We start from the raw sequence: 22,733 nt of genomic DNA, 5'->3' as shown, positions 1-22,733 counted from the left end.
TTGCCATTAAAATGTATGAACAGCAGCTGATTACAACAACATAAATGTGAGTTGATTTGGAATTACCACCATTCCAATGTAGACTTTTTCTTCTGCATGATGTGCCTTCAAACAATGGTGCAACTGGGTCACACTAGAGAAACAGAGCAGTTCATTAACTAGAAGGATTGCATGCCATCATGTAAATTGCCTTACAACTGAATAAAAGGGATGGAAAACGTCTTACCAAATCAAGTTTCAGGCTTGGATATAGACTTTACATATAAGATCATGTTTCAGTCTTTACCTATGATAAATCAGTTTATAAATTAACACAATGAGTATTCATTCCTTTATATTCTTTTGCTTTATATTCCTTTATATTTATTCCTTTATATTCTTTCTTTTATATAACCAAATATGTAATGTATCCTTACTCCTAACATGAGTCTTTACATAAAAATACATTTACAGTTCATCCACTGCATACATTCCTGGGTAGTCAGCACTAATTGGCTGAATATCACATTCACTGCTCTGACTAACATTGCTTGTGTCTTGCTATTGTAAAGCTGCAGGACCATGTCTCTAATCAGACTCTGCCCTCTTCCCCAGAGTTTTATAAATAGCTGCCAGTCAAATCCATTACTCTAGACAAAGATCTGAACTGTAGTCAGAATCTCTTCAGACTTTTCACTTCAGACTGGGAAATAGTTTTGCAGTAAGAATGGTTCTGACAACAATGTATGGCATATGAATTGAATGAAGTCTTTGGGATCAAAGATACAAGAAATAAATCAGCACCAAGCTCTGTTCCAAGCACTGTCACAGGAAGAGGAAAAGATTCAACAATGTGCTTAAAGGCTCCTTTAAAAAAATGTTCTATCCCCATTGACTCCTGGGAGTGTCTGATGATCACCCAAAGCAGTATACAGGATGGTATTGACAACCCCAAGTCCGTACATTGGAAGCATACAGAAGTTCTGAATAAGTGGCTCACAAATTACCCACCCACCTGTCACCTTCTGCCTCACCTATGAAAGAGGCTGGTGATCCCACAATAGCCTCATCAGTCACCTCAAACCCCCTCTCCCCCCAAAAAAATGGAGTAGAAGTAATTCATCCTTGATCCTGAGGAATTATATAAGAAGACAAGTAAACATACTGGCCACAAAATTACAATATGTCAACAAAAAAAATACCAGTAACATGCAAAAGGTGACTTTTTGATAAGCAAACACTCAATATGTTTGTTAGATATAATGACAAACTGACTGCAACCAGGATTTCTGTGCAAACATAGAGATTACAAAGTTGTGTTAGTGAATTATTCCTTTGCAGGCTTTGCTGTTTGCAGCCTTCTTCAACATAATCAAGGGAAATAATTGATTTGTTGTGAATGGAGATATTTACAAACTAGTCTTGTTCTAAGATCCCTGAAAATGTTATGCTTTGTTGTATGATGCTGGTGAGATTTTAACAGCATACAAAGCCATAATTACTGCTTAGCAAACTTTCCAGCCCTAATAAAACTATAATTATGTATGTGTAATGTAATTCACTCAGATACATATTTCCAAACATTAGATTTTAAAATAAGAAGTTTTATGATTTTACAGCTTTCAGCTTGACAACTTTGTTTCTTTCAATCTCCATTTAGCACTCTGAAAAACATTTAAAATGTCAATTAAAATTGTGCTCCATCTTGGCTTGTTGTCTGTGAGGTTTTTTTTGCTTGATTTACTGCTCAGTGATCTCCGTGACATCAGAGCTGCTGCTTGGCTGGGTTCCTTTGAACTGACACCCCATTGGCATTGGAAGTATGGCCACAGAGATTCCATATTTTTGTGAACAGTTTTCTTTGAGACCAACTATGAATGCATTGATTTGCTGCTGACCAGAAAACCTGGGCCATTAAATGGAAACAACTTTTTGCTTACATCGTGGCTCTCATGTCTCCAGATGTTCCAGCTTCACAGGAATGATTACTTATGAAGTGGGACAGCCATTGTTTTTAAAGTAAGCTTGGCAGCAAATGTATGCAGAGCACAATCCCACATTTACTATTTCTTGTCTGTCATGGCTTGGACCACAGATGTGCACGGCTTGTGAAACATAATTTTCCCATCAAAAAACACTTGCATCACCAAAGAAATACGTCTTCATAATTTTAAACAATAGACCATTCCTCAAGCTTGCTTTTTGTAGAGAACACCACCAGCTAGTTCAGTCTTTCTTTTTAGCTAGTTCTGATACAACAGGTGAATACAAGCATGATTTACGCAACATGTCCTGATAATTTATTCCTTTAGGCTCATTTGAATCCAGATCACAATCCTTCCAATGTGAAAAGGACCATCTTGAGGTTAAGCACTCCTAACCAAACCCACATTCGATATAAATGAAGCATCATTTCCTCCCATTGGTTATCCACATCTTTTGAGATAATGGCCAATAGTACATGGGCAGTTTGGACTCATGGACTACCCCACCCTACCCAGTCCAATTACTGAAATGGTTAAGCTTCAAGGAGGAAGCATACAACTTCAGATCAGCTGCACAGGCAATAAACCTAATCTTTCTTGCTTTACTCAAATTCCAAGAACAAATATAAAATGATAACTCTTGCTTTAACTTAATAGAGCACTTTTTCCAGCAAAATACTTCTGCTGTACGACTCTATACTTCTCCAGGCTTTCTGGTGCATTAACCTGTTGGTATCTGATGTATGCTTTTGTCTTATCTTACCCTCCCTGAACATTGTTATCCAGGGGATTCTAGCATACCACAGTAATATACAGGATATCAGAATTAAAATGGACTAGAAAGATACCAATATTTAAAAATGCCAGCAGCAAGAAGACACTAAATTATACCAATATATCAATGCTAACTCGCAAGCTGTATACATAATAATATACCAGCAACCTATCTACACAAGAAAATGCCAGCAATGTACTAATACAGGTAGTTCTGCTATGTTTCCATAACACAAATTGTTTATAACACAATTAGGGAACACGATTTGCATTACTTGCGTCACATTGGTTCTAGTACAATTGTGATTGGGAAAACCTGTTTAAACATATGCTTCGAATGCAACTACAGCTTAATCTGCTAAAATGCAACTTCTTGTAACGCAAGGGTTCTTAGGCATGTAACTATCGCATTATAGCAGAGCTACCCATATTCAAATTTACCAGTAAATTTTTATCACTATAATTTATCAGTACTGTTTACTAGCAACATCTAAATATTAAACTATGTAAGCATTAGCAGAAATATTTAAATAGACCAATAGATAAATGTACAGCAACATTTTGGTGTGTTAAATCACAACATCTGCAACATTTCCATGGCTTTGCCATCCTTTCCAAAATGACATGTACACTTGTAGGGACAACACTAACAAAAGCACAAAATGATCACTGGGGCAAGTTAATCTAGTCTGTCTCTTTAATTTCTGTTGTGCTTTTCAACTGTTAATAAGATTCATAATCCGATATAGTGTTACTTATAACCTTGTTAATATTTTTAAGATCAGTTCATCTGAACATTTAAGTCTCTTCCTATTCTTCCTCCCTCGTTATTCTTCCTCCCAACTTCACCACGTTCCATTTTCCTGCATTAAATCTTACAAGGCTCCAGTCAACCCTACTAATAAACATGGGACTGGTTGCAATCTTCTTCATATCTAACCATTTGTGTCATTTCAAATGTTGAAATCATTTCTTATATCCTAGTCCAGATATATATTAGGAGGAATATTTGACCTGATAATGAAGCAGCATTATTTACATTCCTCCAGTCAGTAAAAAGGATCAGCACCGAAAGAGGTGAGTTCATCCTCTGTACCTATGCCAATTTGTTGAAACAGCCATCCAATGAGTTCCATTTTCCCAATCTCTCCACATTATCCGACACAAACTTTACTTTCAAATATCGATCCAATTTTCCTTTTAAACTTATTAATGGATATTGATCCACTACCCTTTCAGGCAATTAATTCCAAGTGATAACAACTCATTGTGCAAAAGGCTGAAAATTTGTAATCTTTCTCTGTTTTTCTCATTCAACTTTTCACTCTTTTAATGTTATTTATCTTAACTAATTCTCCCATCTAATGTTTTAATGAAATCTTACTGAAAATCTATATATAACAGATATTGAATGACCTTTAGTAAATCATTTGTCATTTGATTACCCTGTTGAATTTGCTTGACATAACTTGGCTTTATAAACCTAAACTGGCTGTTGAAGTAGAATCATACTTTCCTAAATTAATTACTACGAAGTTGATGGAATTGACCCAAAATTGATGTTAAGTTGATTAGCCTTGACATAAAAGTTACATTGGCCACTTTATGACACCATTTGTGACTCCATCCATCATTGCTAATAATTGGAAGGACCCCAATTGAAAGCAATTGGTTATATAATCTTATTTTTTATCTATAAAACATAACCTGGGAATCTTCCATGATGCCATTTAGTTTTTGATATTATAGTGCATCAGAAGAGCTTGATTAATTTTTTTGACTGGTTCTGTAGTGAAGGTCTTCAGCACTGTGGTTTGGATGTTGCCAAGATCCATATTCTTTACTAGATTCCATCATATAGTCTGAACCAATTTAACTAATCACTGTCATCTATAATTGAGAGGATTTGGGGAGCAGTAGGATAGTTAGATGGGTGCATTTCACTAAAAGTGCTTGCATGCACATTAGTTTTACCTCTTACACTCGTGCTGGATATTATGGTGAAGTTTCTGATTGGGTAAACAAGAACAAACTATCTTATGTGATAGTATGTCAGTAATAAAAATTACCAAATTATAATTGTAACTAGGAGGGTGAGGAGAAGAATTTAGGAAAAATACCTGGATGCAGAAAGTTGTTGTCAATATAATGTGTTGCAGGGAATAGTTGTGCAGAAATTATTACACCTTTTATGGGAAAATTAGACACAGAGAAGATATGGAGCAATGCAGAGTAGGGTATTATGAATAGAATTGGATTAGTTCAACAGGGAATCACATGCATTGGTCTGATTAGACTTTTTTCTATAATCTTCTATTTCAGGTAATGTTAAAAGATTAAAATTACATATGCTAATAAATAGACCAATATTGAAATGAAAGAACAAACATAAAAAAATTACATTCAAAGAAAATACATAATTTTTGTATGAACATTGAACCAAAGCAACAAGCCAAAGCCAAATTATACCAGCAGTGCACCAACATTAAAATTTACCAAAAATACACCAGTTTGAAAGTAAATTATCAATACTCAAATTTTGAAAAGGACAACAAAAATGAAAGGTACCAGAGAGAGAGAGATCTAGATTAAATTGCCCCAGCAACATGTCAATATTAAAATAAGGAACAATTAGCTGACATTGTAATATAATAGAGAAACATATTTACTCTCTTGGAGAAACCAAACACAGACTGGATGGACACTTTGCAAAACACTTCTATTCGGTTTGCAAGCCTGACCTTGAGCTTTCAGTTACCTGTTACTTGGATCCTCTATCTCATTCTCACTTTGACCTCTTTGTCTTTGGCCTCCTCCATTATAATATTAAAGCCCAACACAAGCTTAAGGTACAGCATCTTATCTTCTTACCAAGCATGGTACAGCTCTCAAGCTTAGCTTGGAATTCAACAATTTCAAATAACAACCCTTCCAGTTTGTATCTGTTTTTTTGTTCTCCACGGAATCTGTGTGATCTGCAAGTTCTGGCCTTTACTGTTTCATTTCAGATTTCCAGCACCTGCGATGTTTTATATCTTACTGTTCCAGCAATTTTTTTCTTCTGTATACATCTCCTCCATATAGATCATCTGCAATTAATAAGCCTTCACAACTAGCCCTCAAGTGGTACCATTGCCATTATGTTAGTTGGTCATTCTTGGTCTCCACCCTATCATAGATATTCCCTTTGTTCTCTTCACTCTTTCTCCTTCTCTGCAACTTGAAAGATGTTTGATTTACAATTTTCCTATTTCTAATGGAATGTCATTGACCTGAAACATTAAATCTGTTTCTCTTTTCACAGATGATGAGTACTTCCAGGATTCTTTGCTTTTATTTCAGATTTCTGGCATTTGCATTTTTTTTCGCATTTTCTGCTTTTCGATATTCATGTAGAGCTTTTATGGTGAGTTATGACGTTGTGGCTGACATGAGTCAACCATGTAAGTCCTCATCACATGTTTGAGGACTTGGTCATTGCTGTTGTCATGGTACACCTTTAGTGACCTGAATATAACTGAGAGAGAAAAAGAAGTTTCGAGGGTAGCTGAAAGAATGAACAAAATAATAAAGCCATTCAGATTTCGCAAATGCTTCAAACAACAGACACGAGAGCCTGCAGATGCTGGAATCTGGAGCAACACACAAGATGCTGGAGGAAGTCAGCAGGTTAGGCAGCATCTGTGGAAGGAAAAGGACAGTCAACATTTTGGTCAAGATCCTTCATCTGGACTCAGATGAGGGGCCTCCAACCCAAAACATTGACTGTCCATTTCACTCCACGGATGCTGCCTAAGTTCTTTCCGCATCTTGTTTGTGAATCCTACAAACAGGTTGTCCTAAACACATAAATACCTAAAAATTAACATGCATGAGACTGAAAGGTTTCTGAGAGGAATAAATAAAGATTTATGAAGTAATATGTGAAGTCTGTCATAACATTAAAAGGGAGAATGTTGCTTGTTAACTCTAAACATATATTGGCTGCTAATTAATGCACATTTAACTCTGAATCTGCATTGGTGAACAGAACTGGCAGCTGAGACTTTCATGTGAGTGTGGTTTTAGGGCCAAAGCCAAATCTTTCTCTCTGTATCTGTGATAATTTTATCTCTTAGCAGTTATTTATGCTTAAAATTTAATGTGACATCACATTAGATGAAGATTTGTTTACATAGGTCATGGCAAATTTGCTGAAAAATTCATTTGTTCCATTAAAGGATACGGTGTTTATAGTTCACCTGTGCCATTTCAGCTGGTGCATTTTATTCTGTTTTTAGATTGTGATCCCAGTGTAACAGGACAGGCCCATTCACAAAGAAATGTGTCTGTATAAGAGTACAAGTCCTGAATAAGAATGATTGAGGTTAATTCCGCTTTGCAGAAAATGATTCAGGGTGATCTCCATAAAGTCACAGTGTTCCTGCATTTGGTGTGACTTACGCAATGGCAAGAAAAGATACAAGAAAGGGAATTTTCTGACCAGGATTATGAGTGCCCAGTGGATGAGATCCACATGACGTAGAGAAGCAAGAACACTTTCCTATGCTACAATGAGAAGTAGCTGGCAGGAGGTGATGGCAGAATTAATGCAACAGGTTACACTCCCGAAAACACAAGATGTACTATGTACTGACAAAACATGGCAAGCTGAGAGCTTAAATACTTTAAAATGCACCTTGCATGTGCTCCGGCAACACTCAGCTGACTCAGACAACACATTACGTACCCCCATTCCCAGAGAAATGCCAGTAAACGCCTTCAATCTCACCCACACCCAAGCTCAAAGATAGACTCATAATCATCCATATACACCCCCACTCCTCATACCATTCTCAAGAAATGTATGGAGATTGATCATTACCCTGGTCCTGAAGCATTCTTGATTAATTATGCTAAAGTCAGAAATTCCCAATCATTTCATGGGCAGCAAAAACTGAGGCAATGTCAATGTACACCGTGCATTCTGCATGGCAGTGGTCAATCAAAGATACTGCTTGGTTTGTAAACAGTTAAATGCTGCATTAAGGCAAGGCACAATCAAGCAGTCTCCTTGGCCAACTGCATTTCCCATTCATTTGCAACAATAGTTAGAAGAATGCTCATTCCTGAGCCAGATGGTCCTGCGTTATGGCTTTCCTTCTAACATTGTCTCCTCCTCCAGCCTTTGATGTGTGATTAAGTAGAGAGACTTTGTTACATCTATATTAATGAGTTCACCTGCAGAAGTAGTTGCGTTTTTAAGGAACATTGATGAAAAGAGGTAAGATTCCCTTTGTATTTTGTTTGATAGCTATTTTAGTAGTTCTGCATCAGGCTCAAAGTTGGTATGAGTAACGCAAATTCCAGTTTAGAAGTACAAAATGTTCTGCTCATCACCTTATTCTTCCATCAGATGCTGCATTAACAGTGATCACTGCAAGTATTGTGCAGTTAAATAACTGTTGACCACTATGCTTAGAGCTGCCTTAATCCACCCAATTCTGCCTGATCGGCAATTGTATTTTTATGGAAATTGCAGGCACAGACTCATCTATCAAGGATGGTGACTCTCAGGCTCTTTAATGAAACATTTGATTGGAATCTTAAATGTTACCAAATGGTTGCAATGAAATAATGCCTCTTGTTTATCTATTATCACTGGGCATCAATTGGTGAAGGCTGATGTGGTCTAGTTATCAATGTGATTTAACATTCACAGACCAAACCTTTGAAGCATTGAACACTTTTGAATACCAGAAAGCTCTGCATGCACCCACACTTCTGAGGTTCTCTTTCCATCAACAGTGATAGTACAACCATGAGTAGATGCTCCAGACTGATCATTTCTAGCCACGTGTGTTCTTCCTCATCACTTTTCTGCTGTCTTTTAACATCTTCTGCATGTGAAACCTACAGAAGTTGAAGGAAAGAGTGGCCATGCAACTTTGATCTTTTGCCATGGTTGCTTAACAAATGATAATGTGTCTGTTGCTGCATGTGAAGTGCCTTTGGTCCACACTACTCGATGTGTATTACTAGTGTTATGGACTCAGTGAAAGTCCCTTTAAGATAGAGAGTGTGTGTGTATGTGTGTGTGGGGCGTGCTTACGTCAATAGAAGATAAAGGACGTAATGACGTTGTTGAAGAAGTCAGAAGAGGAAGAAAGAGAGAGAGAGAAGGGAGAGAGACACCAGCCTGCTTGTTTTCTCTATCGATGGATGAGAAACAATAACTGTGTTTGCCACTGAAATCCATGTATGGAAGTTGGAAGTAATCCGGTGGAGTTCACTTTGTTGCTGACCTGTAGAAGGAAACAGGTATTTGTGTGTGGACGACCACGGTTCGGATGCTTTTCGGGGTGAGGAAGTCACTACCGAGTAAACACTGAAGTGTCGTTTGGGTTCCATCCTGGAACATTTGGATTTCGTATGTACTCTCTCTATGTTTTTCTACATCTACATCTTATCTTCAGACAACGGTGGTTGTTGAAGAAGCCCTTGCTCATGTTTCACCTTATGGCTTGCGGAACTGAACTTTAAGAACCATTCAGGAACTGGGAGTTTTGGACTTTGTCACACACACACACGAAGAGTTTAGTTTTGGGGTTAACGTTCGAGGTTTAACATTCTTGAATTCTAACATACTAACATTTTTACTTTTATTTTACATATTATCATAAGTAGTGATTAATAAAATAGTTTTTAACACTGAATCATGCTCAGTGTGTTTCTTTTGTTGCTGGTTTGTGACAAAATTGGGGGCTCGTCCGGGATAGTTCCCAAGGTTAACGAGTGTCGTCTGGGATCGTTCCCCAGATTGACGAGATTTGTTCGGGATTCAATCCAAAGATTTTTGAGGGAGGTCTGATAAATTCTTTTTAATTGGCTTGTGTGTGTGGAAACCAGCAGCAATGGATATTAAGGCATTTTTGGAGTCACCAACCCAAAAGGGATTGGAGGTGGCGAAAAAGGATGATTTGATAAAGATTGCTACAAGGCTAAACCTTACAGAAGTAAAGCAGTCTATGAGAAAGGCAGATATTCAGAGACTGATAGCTGGCCATTATGTGGAAAAGAAGGTGTTTGAGAAGGAAGTGTTAAAACAGTTTCCTGGCAGTGAAATAGCAATTTCTGAGGCACAGGTGCAGCTGGCAAAGATAGAGGCTGAACGAGAGCAAACCCAGATGAAGATAGAGGCCGAACAAAAGCTAACTCAGATGAAGATAGAGGCTGATCTAGCAATGAAGCAGATGGAGCTGGATAACGAGGAGAAAAAGAGGCAGCATGAGTTACAAATGAAGCGTAGGAGTTCGGAATCTGATTCTGATGATGGTTTTTCAGCCAGCAGGGAGGTTCGATTAGTCCCTCCTTTTGAAGAAGATCAGGTTGATCAGTATTTCCAACATTTTGAAAAGGTTGCTGTGAGTTCAAACTGGCCAAGGAAAGGATGGGCTCTTATGGTACAGAGTGTGATTAAAGGTAAAGCTCAAAAAGCTTATTCTGCTTTGTCTGTTGAGGATGCAGCTGATTATACCAAGGTAAAACAAGCTATATTGAAGGCCTATGAATTGGTCCCTGAGGCTTATAGACAAAAATTCAGAGACTTGAGGAAATCTGCAGATCAGACTTATATGGAATTTGCCAATGGAAAGAGAATATGTTTTGAACGATGGTGCCTGGCTAAAAATGTAGATGGGGATTACGATAAATTGACAGAATTGATACTAGTGGAAGACTTTAAAAGATGTGTTCCAGCTGAATTAACAACATATTTAAATGAAAAGGCAGTGGAAACTTTACAAGAAACTGCTAGGTTGGCAGATGATTATACTTTAACCCATAAATCCAAATGGGGACAACCTAAAACCTTTCAAAGGAGTTACAAAGACAATCCAGGTAAACCAGAGATTAAATTGGGAGGTAATCAAAAAGGAAAAGATGAAAAGAAGCCAGGGCTGGAGAAACCTGTTGAGCGTACTTGTTATTACTGTAGGAAACCTGGCCACGTGATATCTAATTGTGCCCTTTTGAAGAAAAAGAAGGAAGCTGGGCCCAATGCTTGCTTTCAGGCAATTAAAAATCAAAAAGGTTTAGGAGATGCTGTTAAAGACCAGTCCTTGCAAGAGGGAAAAGCGGAAAAGTTGGAGGAGGTGAGAAAAGAATTCCGTTCGTATGTATCAGAGGGTTTTGTTTCACTGAATGATGAGTCACCCCAGGTGCCAGTGAAAATTCTTAGAGATACTGGGGCTAGTCAATCTCTCTTGCTGGACAGTGTTTTAAATTTTGGTGAAGAAAGTGACACTGGTGAGGTAAATCTAGTACGAGGCGTTACAGGTGAGACCATGTCTGTCCCTTTTCACAGGGTGATTTTAAAGTCAAAGTTCGTAGAAGGACCAGTCGAGATAGGGATAAGACCTAGTTTGCCAGTGGAAGGAGTTTCTTTGTTATTGGGAAATGACCTTGCAAATGGAGAAAGTGATCCTGTGGTACGGTTAACAACCAAACCAAGGATTGATGAGTCTGAGGATGATTCAGATGTTTACCCATCATGTGCGGTGACTCGAGCTAGAGCTAAAGAATTAGCCAAGACAGACAGTCCGGTGCAGTCTGATGTGGTTCCTTGTGACAGTCCTAAACAGGAAGAAAATTTTGATGCCTTATCTGAGACTTTTCTGTCTTCACTGGAGGATCAACATCCTTACAGTGAGCCTGAATTTAAAGATTTGTCTTTGTCGAGGAAGGATTTTATGGTGGAACAGACAAAGGACCCTGAGTTGACAGAATTGAAAGAAAAAGCTCTCTCATGTGAGGAGATTGAGAAAGTGCCAACTGGATAATATGTCAAAAATGGAGTGTTAATGAGGAAATGGAGACCTCCCCATGTCCAAAAAATTTAAAACTCGGTTGGAGAGAGTCTGCCAGCTAGCGAGAGAGAATCTGAAAACAAGCCAGATAAGAATGAAGACATATTTTGATAGACGTGCTCGGCCTAGGACATTCGCAGTGGGGCAAAAGGTGTTGGTATTTTTCCCTAGCCAAAATAATCCCTTGCAATCTCGTTTTTCTGGACCCTATGTTATTGAATCTCGAGTGACTGATCTAACATATATAATCAAAACACCAGATAGACGCAAGAAAACACAACTCTGTCATGTAAACATGCTAAAACCTTATTATGAGAGGGATTCAGTTGTGGCCTTGGTGGATGGTGAAAAGGTTGTTTCTAGAATGCCTGATGTTGATGTTGAGGAAGGCCAATTTAGACCAAATATTGTTCCATCGAAACTGAAAAACCAAAATATCATGGAGAACCTTGAAACGAAGTTGGACCATTTACAAGTTTCACAAAAACAACAGATGAGAGAATTAATTTTAAAATTTAAAAATCTGTTCCCAGATGTTCCAAACAGAACATCGATAATTACCCATGATGTTGATGTTGGGGATGCAAAACCAATCAAACAACACCCATATCGAATGAATGTGGAAAAAAGTAAACTTGTTGATCAGGAAATAAAATACATGTTGGAAAATGATATTATTAGACATTCTAGTTCAAATTGGAGTTCGCCCTGTGTTATTGTACCTAAACCTGATGGAACTGTTAGATTTTGCACAGATTACAGGAAAGTGAATGCTGTAACAAAATCAGATGCTTACCCTATTCCTAGGGTGGATGATTGCATAGACAGAGTGGGAAAGGAAAAATTTCTTACAAAGATTGACCTATTAAAAGGGTACTGGTGTGTTCCATTAACAGATAGAGGAAGGGAGATTTCAGCCTTTGTAACCCCTTCTGGATTGTATGAATACAATGTTTTGCCATTTGGAATGAAAAATGCTCCGGCAACATTTCAAAGAATGATTAATTCAGTGATTCATGGGTTAAAACATACAGATGCCTACATTGACGACTTAGTGACTGGGAATGATACTTGGGAAGATCACATCTCTGCGTTAGAAATGTTGTTTGAAAGACTTTCCAAGGCTAACCTTACAGTTAACTTGGCTAAAAGTGAATTTGGCCATGCCACTGTGACGTATCTTGGTTATGTTGTAGGTCAAGGCAAGCAAGCTCCTGTTCAGGCAAAAGTTCAAGCAATATCTGAGTTCCCTATTCCCACAGGTACGAGGACTGTTAGAAGATTTTTGGGAATGGTTGGATATTATCGAAAATTTTGTAAAAATTTTGCTGATATTGCTCTTCCCCTAACTAATCTTCAGAAGAAGGGAGTAAAGTTTGTTTGGACAGATTCTTGTCAAGAAGCATTTGAGAAGCTGAAAGCCATTTTATGCTACCATCCTGTGCTCAGAACACCTGACTTTGAAAAGCCATTTTCATTAGCAGTAGATGCCAGTGATGAAGCTGCAGGAGCTGTGTTGTTGCAGAAGGGTGACCTTGATGATATTGACCATCCTGTAGCTTACTTTTCAAAGAAATTTAATGAGCATCAAAAGAATTATTCCACCATAGAGAAAGAATTACTGTTGCTTGTTTTAGCCTTGCAACATTTCAGTGTATATGTTTGCACCGCTCAGAAACCATTGACTGTGTATACAGATCATAACCCATTGGTGTTTCTGAGCCGAGTCAAAAACAAGAACAGAAGGCTGTTAAACTGGAGTTTAATTTTGCAAGAGTTTGATCTCATGATAACTCACATTAAAGGCAAAGATAATGTGATTGCTGATTGTCTTTCCCGATGTTAAATGGGAAACATGTATCTGTACTAATCTGATAGTCTGTAGTTGTGTAGCATGATAATTATTAACATTACTAACTCTATGCGCGGTTAAAATTTTCTTGGAAAAATTTTTTTTTAGGTGGGAGGTGTTATGGACTCAGTGAAAGTCCCTTTAAGATAGAGAGTGTGTGTGTATGTGTGTGTGGGGCGTGCTTACGTCAATAGAAGATAAAGGACGTAATGACGTTGTTGAAGAAGTCAGAAGAGGAAGAAAGAGAGAGAGAGAAGGGAGAGAGACACCAGCCTGCTTGTTTTCTCTATCGATGGATGAGAAACAATAACTGTGTTTGCCACTGAAATCCATGTATGGAAGTTGGAAGTAATCCGGTGGAGTTCACTTTGTTGCTGACCTGTAGAAGGAAACAGGTATTTGTGTGTGGACGACCACGGTTCGGATGCTTTTCGGGGTGAGGAAGTCACTACCGAGTAAACACTGAAGTGTCGTTTGGGTTCCATCCTGGAACATTTGGATTTCGTATGTACTCTCTCTATGTTTTTCTACATCTACATCTTATCTTCAGACAACGGTGGTTGTTGAAGAAGCCCTTGCTCATGTTTCACCTTATGGCTTGCGGAACTGAACTTTAAGAACCATTCAGGAACTGGGAGTTTTGGACTTTGTCACACACACACACGAAGAGTTTAGTTTTGGGGTTAACGTTCGAGGTTTAACATTCTTGAATTCTAACATACTAACATTTTTACTTTTATTTTACATATTATCATAAGTAGTGATTAATAAAATAGTTTTTAACACTGAATCATGCTCAGTGTGTTTCTTTTGTTGCTGGTTTGTGACACTAGGTGTGGAAGCCATGGAGTGAGTTGTTCATGCGAATCTGTAGCAATTAGATTTTCCTTGAAAGTCTTGAGAAGACTGACCATTGATGCAATCCTCTATGATTTCCATCCTGTGTCTTCTGCTGTGCTGGAGGTTGATCTTGCTGCCCTTCCTCCTCCTCCTTCTGCTGCTTTAGGGGCTCAGGCAAGGCTTGGGTCTCCTGTTGTCTAGGTCATGCATTATGCAGCAGATGATGACTTAGAAGGAATCCTGTCCAGTGAGTACTGGAAGACACTTCTGGAGTAATGACCTGTAAATGGTTATTTCTCATTTCACTTTGTTAAAGTCAATTTTCATTTGAATAATGCTGAAAATGCATCACTATGTGATTGAGTTTCTAGGATGCTATTTCAAATGTATCACACAACATAGACAGAAACCATTTGGTCCATTTTACCTGCACAGGTTCTTTGAAGGAACTATGCAATTATTCCGAACCCTTTGTCTTCTGTTATAATCCCTGCCATTTTCATCATGTCTCATTATATATCCTATTTTCTTTTGAGAGTTATATTCTGTTCTTTCTACAATTATACTTATTCATAGAAAATAACCTTGGAAGTGAATAAAACTTGTACTTAACCACACTTTGCTAATTCCTGTGTTTAAATGAGGTGGAGAAGGTACAAAGAACAGAGACATATGCAGAAACGTAACTCAAAATATTTTGAAAAAAATTAGAAGGGAAAATCAAAATACTTTATTTTCTTTGCAATATTGATAACTATAAAGATAAAAAAAATGACTATTTACCAGGCTCAAGATACACTCACAAGGCTCCCTTATGATAATTCATCAATAATAGGGGTGCAAGTTAACAGACCATTACTATTATATATCAGCTACTTACTAATATTAAAACACACCAAACCTGAAATCTACTCACAATATAAAGACACATAAACAATCCATCCATACTAACATATACTGGCAATCAATTTTGAAGCCAATCATGCATCACTGTTTACATCAACACATATTAAAATGAAACATACCAGCAACATGCTTACACTAAGGTATACAATAAGCATATCCATATTAAAACACGCAGGAATGTATTGGTACTAAAATCAAATAACGTATCAACATTGACGTTTACCAGAAGTATACTACTATGCTACCAAAACAACATATGTCAGGACTGTGTCTCTTGTGTTTGCATATATCAAGACCTTATCAATACCAACAAATATCACCAAAATACAGGAATATACTTCCAACACCAGTAAATATCAACATGTAAAAGCAATTCCAATATAATATCAACATTAGTATACAGCAGCAATGCACAATTATGTGTCTGTACTACTCCAAAATACCAGCAATATTTAATTTCATTTCAGTAGCATATTATTCCCAAAATATACCAGAATCATATCAATGCTAAGCAAAACCAATACAAACATGCAAGGGAAATATGTCAGTACTGAAATGTACAAGGTATTATATGGCAATTATAACACAGAAACAGAACATTTGGTATAAAAGGTATTTGCATCCCTTCAGCCTTTTTCATCCAACCCCATTGCTAAATCATTTTTTTTTTGTGTGACAATCTATCTTCCCTCAAACACAATTATGCTCTTGGCCTGAGCCTCTCCATCTGGTGACGTTTCACATTCTAACCAGTCTGTGAAATTTCTCCAGAATTCTTTCTTGGATCCATTCATAACTATGACACTGGATTGTGGTCACAAGCACCTTTCATAATCTTGGAGCTTTATAAGTTCTCCCCCTAGTCTTCTCTCAGAAAAAAATCCTGGTCTCTTCAATCTTTCCTGCTCAGTATAAACTGTCCACCTAGTATGTCTACTATGCACTTTTTTCACTGCGTCTACTTTTTATATATAATATGGATACCAGAATTGTGCATAGCTCTTGAAGTATGATCTAACCAAAGTTCTATCCCTTCGGAGAGTCTGACAGGGCTAGGGCAGAGTCAAACTGGAGTGAGAATCACTAAATATGAAGCAATGCTTCAAGAATTTTCATGACCTCCGTAAGTTTGATAAGGTGCACTCTAGTGCTCTAGACAAACAGAAATCTTCTATACTGTTAACAACACTCAACAATTCAATGTTACCTGCCAATTTACTTTTACTAACTTCAAGACATGCCAGTCACATATCAATATTGGCAGCTGCTGGCAACTTATCAATGGTAATATACACCAACAACATAACCACACCAAAACATGCAAAATATTGATTCTAGAGCATACCAGTAGCATATCATTAATGGAATATACCACCAGGACACCAGAACCCATTTTGCCTCTCACCTCTACTCCTTGACCTGCTGACTGTTTCCAGCAATTTCTAATTGTTTTTCAGATTTCCAGCATCTGCAGCTTTTAATGAGATTAACCAGAGTTCCCCAGTTTATTCTATTCTAGCTTGTGTTATATGAGTTGCTCTCTAATCTTAATTACATAATATACACATTTATACAAAACTGAAAGATTGTGGCCAAAGTTTATGACAATTGCACATGGTCATTGCCATCAGTGCCAAGCTAATTCAGGTAACCATTGGCACCAATGACTTGTCCACAGTTATCTCCAACGTTAATCACTGTGTTTTCCTGGCATAACAATAGTAACATTTCTACTATCATTTACAATATCAGGAGCAAAATATTTACTTAATATCCCTGCTGTATATACATCCTCCACAATTGGACTCCCTCCTACATCCCTGAACTGACCTGTCTTCTTTTCAACGTCTCTTTAATTATACATATTCATTTTCACCAACTATTACTTATTTCATAGTCTTCATAACTAGTTTTAGCACTGTTGACATTTTATCACATGCCCTTCTGATTATTTTTGGTATAGTTGTCATTTTGCCATTTATCTTTAGACTTTGTTGAACTATCTCATACTTGAAGACATGCAATTAAGAAGACCTCTGCTAACCTTTCAGCCTATTAATTTGGGCCAGAACCTGTTTGTTACTGTTCTTAAATTTAACTTAACTTACATGTGGTTGACTGTTTTCCACCTCTATTCCTTGTAATTTGTTCCCTTTAATTTTCCAGAACCGAATGAAATAGTATTTCTCAAGGAGAATATTCCACAAAGTAGTGCTGGGTGCATTATAAGAACATTGCTCAAACTGACCCCATGTTTTACCTTTATTCCAGTGCATCTTGGGATTGTTAAAGTTACCCAATATTATTGCCCTGTTGTCCTTGCGTATCTCTCTGAACTGTCTCCTTCTATCTCATTTCCACTGTTTCGTGGCCTGTAATGTACAACAAGGATTTACATTCGCATTTCTTAACTTTAATGACATGGATTCCATCCTAACATAACTCCCTAGGACATAATAATATTGTAGTTGTCCAACAAAGTCCTTTATTCTGCTTTATTCTGCTTCTGCTAAACAAACTTTATTCTGCTTATTTCCTCAAAATATTGTAACTGTGAATAATCAACTCCTATCCCTGCTATGTGTTTGGTTCAACTACTGTCCTGGATCTTTCATTCCCACCCCAATGCTAATGCAGAGATGTACCTGCGTCACTGCAGAAGACCTGGTTTCCAGCACTGGTGTGGACCTTTGCCAGTGGAAGGATCTACTGTCCTTTCTCTTGGCCTGCTGTCTGTACTTGTGTCGACTGGCAAACCCTTCATGGGCCAGCATGCACTTCCATGGGCTACCCAGCTCTCAGGCTGAGAAGTCTGCCCACTGAACCTGCACCAAGGTCAAACGTATGGCAGACATGAACAACTCGGCAAAAGGTAACTGGATGAAGGATAAGAGGCTGACCTGAAACAAGCTGAAGACCTGGTCGGGACCATGCCAGGTTAGAAATAATGGCCCCTGCATCAGTGACCAGTGATTTCTGGTTAAGAGATTTGCCCCATTATATTGATCTCTCCACTGTACAAGGGCAACATAGCAACTGAAGGAGATTACTTGGCCTTTGAACCCATTTCATTATTTAAGTAAGTTATAGCTGATTTGAATTCAATTGCATTTTTCACCAATTGACCCAAATTCCTCAATATCTATAGGTAACAAAAATCTAGCAACCTCAATCTTGAAAAGTTCTACTTTTCCAACATCCAATGTCTTTTGGACACCATTCCTCTACATCTTGTATGGAAGAGTAGTTCCTGATTTCAGTTTTGAATGACTTAGCTTTGATCATAAAACAATGTTCTCATTTTCTGAATTTGATAATGTTTTCATTTTCTGGATTTTCTCAATCAAATGGGCTACAGTTATATGTGAACAAGTAAATTTCTTGAAAAATCAAAAAAAACTGCAGATGCTGATAATCTGAAATAAAAATTGAAAATGCTGGAAAAACAGCAGGTCAGGAAGCATCTGTGGAAAGAGAAAAAGTCAATGTTTCAGGTGTGTGATACTGCAGACCCAAATGTTGGCTGTTCCTCTTATCACAGATGCTGCTGACCTGCTGAGTTTTTTCAGTATTTTCCGTATGTATGATATAAGTAAATACTTATTATTTTAAAAACTACTTGGTTAATTCACTATCACCATTCCCCCACCATATTCTGCACCTAAGGAAATACAAACAGATATAATGAAGTCTTTCTAATAATTTACTTATTAAAACTCTCAAGTGAATCTTCATTCTCCTCAGCAAAAGTGTTCAGATCAGAATCCAGTACTCCAGAAGTAATGAAGTTTTACTTTCTCAGTTTGTCTACAGATTCTACTCTCTCACTGTTGAGATAATATTCCTAAATCTTTTCCTGCATCAAAAGTAAACACGGTCTTATTTCCCAATAATGAACTCCATTTACCATAGTTTTGCCTATTCACCTAGTTCGTCTATTGTACTTGCCTCTACACCTCCTCCCTCACCGTCATTCAAGGCCATAAACAATCCTTTCAGGTGAGGCAGTCCCTCACCTGAGAATCCATTTATTGCATCTGGTGGTCCCGGTGCGGCCTCCTCTACATTGGTGAGACCCGATGCAGATCGAGCACCTTCGCTCCATCCACTGCAACAGCCAGGATCTCCCAGTGGCCAGCCATTTTAATTCCACTCCACACTCCCACACTGACATGTCTGTCTATGGCCTCCTCTACTGTCAAGTTGAGGCTAGACGCAGATTAGAGGAACAACACCTCATATTCTGTCACGGTAGTCTCCAACCTGACAACATCAACATTGATTTCTCTAACTTCTGATAACCACTCCCCTCTGTTCCCACCCCTTTATTTTCCCTTATCCCTCTTGCCCCATCATCCCTTCTTTTCCCTTCCCTTGCCCTCACAATCTGCCCATCACCTGCACCTTCCTCTCTCTGGTTCCCCACCCATATCCCTTTATTCCATGGTCCTATCAGATTCCATCTTCTTCAGCACTTTGCCTCTTCCACCTGTCACCTCCCAGCTTCTCACATCATTTCCACATTTCCCCCCATCCCTGCACTAGCTATCTTCCCCCCTCACCTGTATTCACCTATCACCCACCAGCTTGGGCTTCACCCCTTCCCCCCCCCCCCCCCCCGCCTTTTTATTCTGGTTTCTGCTCTCTTTCTTTCCAGTCCTGATGAAGAGTCTCAGCCCAAAACATTGACTGTCCATTTCCCTCCATAGATGCTGCCTAACCTCCTGAGTTCCTCCAGCATTTTTTGTGTGTGTTGTTCATCTATTGTATGTTCTTCTGTAATAGTAATACTGGGTATTTAAACCAAGTCATCAGTACATATGGTAAAAAGTCATGGAGTCATAAAGTACCAGAGAGATACAGCACAGAAACAAGACCTTCAGCCCACCGAGTCCGCACAGATCATTATCCACTCATTTACACTAATCCTACATTAATCCTACATTTATTCTCCCTACATTCTTATCAACTCCTTCCAGATTCTACCATTCACCTACACACTCGAGGTACTTTAGAATGGCTAATCAACTCACTGACCTGCACACCTTTGGGATATGGGAGGAAACTGGTGCACTCGGAGGAAACCCACAGGATCGCAAGGAGAATATGCAAACTCCATGTAGACAGCACTTGAAGACAGGATTGAACCTAAATCTCTTGCACTACGAGACAACGGTTCTACTTGCTACACCACTGTGCTGCTCAGGTTGAGGCATCAAGTATAAATCTGTGGGAGTATCACCTGTCAGTGAGAGAAGTTTGCTTTTTTCCCTCTTTTCCAATCATTTGTCAACCCATGAAAGTTAATTTTCAAATCTGTGCTAATAATCTCTTGTGCAGAATCTTATCAAATACTCTCTGTTTGCCCACATAAACAAGTTTCCACATGAGACTTTCACAAAAAACTTCAACTAAGCTAGTTAGGAATAGCCAATTCATCATAAATCCATACCAATGCCTGTGATCAGATCATACTTGTGTATTTATGCAGCCAAATTGTTTCTAATGACAGATTCCACTATTTTTTCCATTGCTGATGCTGAGCTGGCAGGACTACATTTACTTGTTTTCTTTTCCTCTTTTATATCATCTAATACAAATTTAAAATCCAAAGGCATAATTCCTGAATCTAAACAACTTTTTAAAATTCTGACTAATGTATCTGCAATTCTCCATCCTCCTTTCATACTCTCGTGTGTAAGCCAGCAAGTTCTGATTTGGTTTCTCTGCCAGACATTTTTACTTTCCGTTGTATTGCAAATCTTTTTTTATGACTATTGATCTCATTATTTTGATCTGAAACAATTGTATACACTTATACTCAGTAATAATTTTAATTCTCCTCCCTCTTCATTAGTTTAAATTGCCTTCAGATTCTAATTACCTACTTCATAAAGGCTAAGATGACTTTCATGACAAACCTTTAGGTAAATTATTCAAATGCTCTAAGAAAGCTACACCAACACTACAGTTCTTTCCCCAATTTCCCCAGATGTAGTCTAGGATATCTGCCCTTAAGAACTTCTATTTCAATCTGTTGCAGAACTCTTCAGATTTCCTTTGCAAGATCGCAAACATTTTTTTCTACAGGATTGGTTCAAACATATACGATAACTTTTGTTCACCCATGTTCTCCTCCCAAGAGCTTTTGATTTGCCCAGTAATTCCTTTTCTAGCACCAATGATGCAACATACTGTTGTCATGATTGCAAGGTTAAACCATTCTTTTGACTGTAGAATGGCTCAATAGTTCCACACTTCTATTCGTGAAGTCCATTTCCCTTCTCACATGCTCAGAAGTCCCATGATCCAGGGTGCTAAAATGTGCTCAACATCATCCTTATCTTGAACTTCCTTGAGAATCCCTATATCTCCATACAGTTTCAGTAAGTTAGGGTTCTCTGCTCCTTGAAGTTCTGTATCATTCTGTTACCTTATGCCTTGTGCCTTCTCCATCCATTATATGCTTAATATACATCCCCAGTATTAAGGTCCCAGTTGCACTCAGTTGGTAATACTCAGTGGGTTATGTCACATGCAACCAGACTCCTGAAACAGCCACCTTATTCCAAGCTCTGTCATGGGAAAAGATTGCCAGGTAGATACAGGAAAAGATTCAAGGATGTATTCAAATCTTTCTCAAAGTGTGGGAACCTCAGGCCCATGACTACTAAAAGTGGAGAAAGAGCATTTGGGATAATATTGAGAACCTTGAGGCCATGCATTAGGAGCAAATGAAAGCCCTGAGTAATGTGCAGAAGGAGTTCACAAGCTCACAAAGTATCCACATACCTTCCTCATCAGCTACCTCCAGACCTATCTGTAGAAGAATGTGTAGTTGCCATACTGGCTTCCTCAGTCATCCCAGAACCCACAGAACCAGAGTGGAAGCAAGTCATCCATGATCTTAAGGAAGTGCCTCAGACTTATAAGACTATATGCTAACTATAAAAACATTAATAACTTTCATCAGATTTTTCCACAACAGCAAACTCATGCAAGAATTAAACCTTATATGTTCATATTAACACAAATTAAATGTAGTTTAGCAGAGCTTTTGATATAGTCCTACATGGTAGTCTGGCCAAAATATAAACACCCATAGAATCCAAGGGAGAGTGGAAAACTCAATCCAAATTTAGCTCAGTGGCAGGAAGGAAAGGATAATTATTGATAAGAGTCGTTGTGGCTAGAAGGATGTTACCAGTGGGGTTCCACAGAGCTTAGTACTCAATTCCTTGCTTTTTATAAATATATGTTAATGATTGAGACTTAAATAATGTGGTTATTTGTTTAGAAAAGTGGTAAATAGAATTTAATCCAGAGAAGTGCAAGGTAATGCATATGGGGAGGACAAACAAAGCAAGGGAGTATGCATTAAATGGGAGATTATTTAGAGGTACATAGGAATACAGGGACCTTGATGTGCACAAATCCTTAAAAGTTGCTGGGCATGTTGGTAAGGTGGTTAAACAGACACCTTGCAAGGAATACAAGGACAACGAGGTTATGATAGAACTGCCTCTGACACTAATTAGACCATGTAGAATT

At 38.1% G+C, this 22,733-nt stretch overlaps 1 protein-coding gene across 2 annotated transcripts in view; it reads right to left on the bottom strand.

The window, feature by feature from the left end:
* wnt3a (wingless-type MMTV integration site family, member 3A) overlaps positions 1 to 22,733 on the bottom strand; it is a 74,497-nt gene that overhangs the window by 26,632 nt on the left and 25,132 nt on the right. Inside the window, exon 2 of one of the 2 annotated variants that reach the window (XM_052023303.1) lies at positions 227 to 286. The exons of the other annotated variant lie outside the window; for it this stretch is intronic. The gene's annotated coding sequence lies outside the window, so the exon portion shown is untranslated. The remainder of the gene's footprint in view (positions 1 to 226; positions 287 to 22,733) is intronic. 2 annotated transcript variants of the gene reach the window in all.

Source organism: Pristis pectinata, chromosome 9 (assembly GCF_009764475.1).
Source record: "Pristis pectinata isolate sPriPec2 chromosome 9, sPriPec2.1.pri, whole genome shotgun sequence".
Classification (NCBI taxonomy): domain Eukaryota; kingdom Metazoa; phylum Chordata; class Chondrichthyes; order Rhinopristiformes; family Pristidae; genus Pristis; species Pristis pectinata.
This window is presented reverse-complemented; position numbering and strand designations above follow the sequence as displayed.